Here is a 4,684-nt window from a genome sequence, read left to right as displayed (position 1 = left end):
AGGGGGGGATGGTTTAGACTAATACAGTGGGGGGGGATGGTTTAGACTAATACAGTGGGGGGGGGATGGTTTAGACTCATAAATAAAGGACAGTAAGGGAAAAAGTGAAAGTGGATGGCTGAGAAACCAAAGACAAAAATCAAAAAGGGCCACACTACGTAACTCGAAAAGGCAAACACATATCAAAACACAAGTCTGAAGGCTCTGTGTCTCGATGCGAGGAACATTCGTAATAAGGTGGATGAATTAACTGCGCAGACCCCTAATTATAACAGACATAATCTAACTGGAATGGCGGAGACCTGGCTCCAGGGTGACCAACATGGGAACTGAACATCCAGGTGTATTCAATATTCAGCAAAGATGGATGGAAAGGAAAGGGAGCTGGGGTAGCATTGTTGGTTAAGAAGAGAATTAACATATTAGCCTGGACGACGTGGAATCAGTATTGTTGGAGCTGCGGAACACCAAACGGAATAAAAGAAATTAGTGGGAGTTGTGTACAGACCACTAAGCAATAGTGGAGAGGCTGGGGATGCCATTAAACAGAAAATGAGAGATGCCTACAGTAAGGGTACAGCACTTGTTATGGATGACTTTGATATAACTAACCAAACGGGTAGCACTGTGACGGAGGAGGATTCCGGGAATGTATTAGGGATGCTCTCCTTGACCAACATGTTGAGGACCCAATTAATGGGTAGCACGGTGGCACAGTGGTTAGCACTGCTGCCTCACAGCGCCAGAGACCCGGGTTCAATTCCCGCCTCAGGCGACTGACTGTGTGGAGTTTGCACGTTCTCCCCGTGTCTGCGTGGGTTTCCTCCAGGTGCTCCGGTTTCCTCCCACAGTCCAAAGATGTGCAGGGTCAGGTGAATTGGCCATGCTAAATTGCCTGTAGTGTTAGGTAAGGGGTAAATGTAGGGGTATGGGTGGGTTGCGCTTCGGCGGGTCGGTGTGGATTTGTTGGGCCGAAGGGCCTGTTTCCACACTGTAATGTAATCTAATCTAAATCTAATCTAATCTAATCTAGAGAGAAAGCCATTGTAGGCTGGGTATTGTGTAAGGAGAGAGGATTAACGAGCAACCTTGTGGTGCGAGCTCCTTTGGGGAAGAGTGACCATAATATGGTAGAATTCTTCATAAAAGATGGAGAGGGACACAGTTAAATCGGAGGCTGGGGCCCTGAACTTAAAGCAAGCTAACTTGGATGGTATGAGACATGGATTGGCTTGGATAAGCTGGCCACGGATACTTAAGAGGTTGGCAGACATTTAAAGATCCCATGGACCAACTTCAACAATTTTGTCCATCGCTGACTGGTGTCAGGGTGGCTCAACCACGGCCAACAGGGGAAATCAGCGATAGTGTTAAAGCCAAACAGGAGGCATTTCAATTGGCCAGAAAACACAGACTGGGAGAAACTTAAAATTCACTAGAGGATAAAGGGCTTAATTCAGAAGGGGAAACGAGAATACAGAGCAAATTTGCAGAAAACAACTGACTGTAAAATCTACTGTAGATAGATGAAGGGGAAAAGACTGCACACAAATGTAGGTCCCTTACGGTTAGATTCGGGTGAATTCACAATGGACGACATGGCAGACCAGATGAACAAGTACTTTTTGGATCTGTCTTCACGAAGGAGAACACAAATAACTTTCAGGAAATGCTCGGGGACAGAGGGTCAAGCATGAAGGAGGAACTGAAGGAAAATGGTATTGGGGAAATTCATGGGGTTAAAACCCGGCAAGTCCCCAGGGACTGATGCTCTGCATTCCTGAGTACTTAAGGAAGTGGCCCGAGCAATAGTGGTGGCATTGGGTAATCACTTTCCAGCCTTCTGTAGACTCTAGGAGAATTCCAGTGGGCTGGAGGGTAGCTAATGTCACCCCACTCATTAAAAAAGGAGGGTGAGAGAATATGGGAAATTGTAGCCCAGTCAGCCTGACATTGCCGGTGGGGAAAATGCTGGAACCAATGATTAAGGATGTAATAACTGAGCATTTGGAAAGCAGTGACGGAATCAGTCCCACTCAGCATGGAGTCACTAAACGGAAATCATACTTGGCAAATCTTCTGGAATTTGTTTTGAGGATGTGACCAGAAGAATGGACATGGATGAATCAGTAGATGTTGTGTATCTGGATTGTCAAAAAGTTTTAGATAAGGTCCCACACAAAAGATTAGTAAGGAAAATTAAAGCTTATAATAGAGATAATGTATTGTCATGGATACAGAATTGAGTCGAGAGTGTGGTGCTGGAAAAGCACAGCAGGTCAGGCAGCATCTGAGGAGCAGGAGAATCGATGGTTCGGGCAAAAAGCCCTTAATTAGGAATGAGGCTGAGAGCTGGGGGGGGGATGGAGAGATAAATGGAAGGGGGGTGGGAGGTGACTGAGAGTGCGTTAGGTAGAGATAGGGGTAATGGTGATAGGTTGGAGCACTCTCAGCTACCTTCCTCCCCTCTCACCATCCTCCCATTTATTTCACCACCCACTCAGCTCCCAGCCTCATTCCTGATGAAGGGCTTATCCAGCTGTGCTTTTCCAGCACCACACTCTCGACTCTGATCTACAGCATCTGCAGTCCTCACTTTTGCCTAATGGATACAGAATTGGTTGGCAGACAGGAGGCAGAGATTTGGAATAAACGGGTCTTTTTCAGAGCAGCAGGCAGTGGGGTACCGCACCATTTAGTTCTGGAACCCTCGCTGTTCACAATATACAATCACATTTGAAACGAAGGAACTGAATGCCATGTCTCCAAATGTGCCGATAGCACACAGTGCCACCCGGCTTAGTGACATGAAGAGGATGCTAAGAGGCTGCAGGGTGACTTGGGCAGACTGACTGAGTGGGAAGATACTTGACAAATGCAATATAATGGGAATATTGGGGAGATGATCCACTGCGGTGGCACAAAGAGCAAGGCCGGTGATCACCGAGTGCTGATAGGTTTAGGCAAAGGCAAAGTTCACCAAGACCTGGGTGCCATGGTGGAACAGTCACTGAAGGATGGCATGCAGGTGCAGCGAGGAAAGCTAATGGCATGCTGGCCTTCTTAGTGAGAGGATTGGAGTATCAGAGTAAGGATGTCCTGCTGCAGTTATACAGGGCCTTGGTGAGGCCCCACCTTGAGGATTGTGTGCAGTTTTGGTCTCCTTGTCTGAGGAAAGATCCTCCAGCCAAGGTTCACCAGACTGATTCCCAGGATGGCAGGACTGACCTCCGAAGGAAGACTGGATCGGCTGGGCTTGTGTTCACTGGAATTGAGAAGAATTAGAGGGGAATCTCACAGAAACCTATAAATTCCTGATGGGATTGGACAGGCTAGATGTGGGAGGAATGTTCCCAATGTTGGGCAAGTCCAGACTTGGGGTCACAGTCTAAGAATAAAGGGGTATGCCATTCAGGATTGAGATGAGGAAGAAGCTCTTCACAGTGAACCTGTGGGATTCTCCCCCACAGGAAGCTGTTGGGTCCTACTCATTAGATATATTCAAGAGGGAGCTGGGCATGGCTAATGTGATTAAAGGTAATTGAGAGAAAGACGGAGTGGGATACTGAGATAGCATGATCATATTGAATGGTGGTGCAGGCTCAAAGGGCTAAATAGCCTACTTCTGCACCTAATTTCTAGTTTTCTGTATGGGGAGGAGCAGCTCTTGGGGGGTACTTGGGAAGAGGAGAGTATTGAGTAATAACGACAAGGGTATTGGGGCCTACATGGAGACACCCTGTGCCTTATTCAGAAGCACAAGGTGTGTTTCAGTTGCACCCTTCTCATGTGGAATTAGTGGCTATCCAGAGGTGGAGGGACAGAGCCTTTGATCGATACCTGTACCGCCTGAACTCAAACACCGAACCAGGGAAACGCAATGTTGCAACTGGTACAGAAAGTGTAGTACAGCCCACAGCTATCAAATGAGTAGGTGCAGAGGGACCTCAAAGAGAATGTGCGGTGTCCCATGTGCTGCTGATAATCTCATACTGCTGTCCAGCCTCTCCCTGTTGCTCAAACCCTCCGACCCTGTCAACATCTTGTAAATCTTTTCAAGTTTCACAACATCTTTCCGATAGGAAGGAGACCAGAACTGCATGCAATATTCCAAAGGTGGCCTAACCAATGTCCTGTACAGCTCCCAACTCCTGTACTCAGTGCTCTTACCAATAAAGGAAAGCATACCAAATGCCTTCTTCACTATCCTATTTACCTGTGACTCCACTTTCATGGAGCTATGAACCTGCACTCCAAGGTCTCTTTATTCAGCAACACTCCTTAGGACCTTACCATTAAGTGGATCGGTTTAAACGAGGTGATAACATTTGTTCACTTATCGAATGGGTGGCAGTACTTCCTTCTCACCCTGGGGGGGGGGCTAGAGGCTGCACATATTTCACAGTGGGATGTTAGATAACAGAGTTTCTTGTTTATATTGAAGACTCAAAACAAAACTTATACTCACAGGAAAAGCATTTGTAATTTAATGAGCTGAGTGGAATACCCATGTAATAAAACAATCCTGATAGCACACTGAGCAGATCTGACTGTTCTGGAATGAGTGTCTCATTACCCTTACAAGCCAGGAAAATACAAAGGCTGAAAGTTGTTCATGTGAGACAGAGACAGCAAGACAGAGGGGAAAAACAAGCAAGAAAAAATCTGAAGCTGGTGGAAAGGT

The sequence above is a fragment of the Chiloscyllium plagiosum genome, chromosome 48 (assembly GCF_004010195.1).
Source record: "Chiloscyllium plagiosum isolate BGI_BamShark_2017 chromosome 48, ASM401019v2, whole genome shotgun sequence".
Classification (NCBI taxonomy): Eukaryota; Metazoa; Chordata; class Chondrichthyes; order Orectolobiformes; family Hemiscylliidae; genus Chiloscyllium; species Chiloscyllium plagiosum.
The sequence above is the reverse complement of the archived record's forward strand: the minus strand, read 5'-3'. Positions refer to the sequence as shown.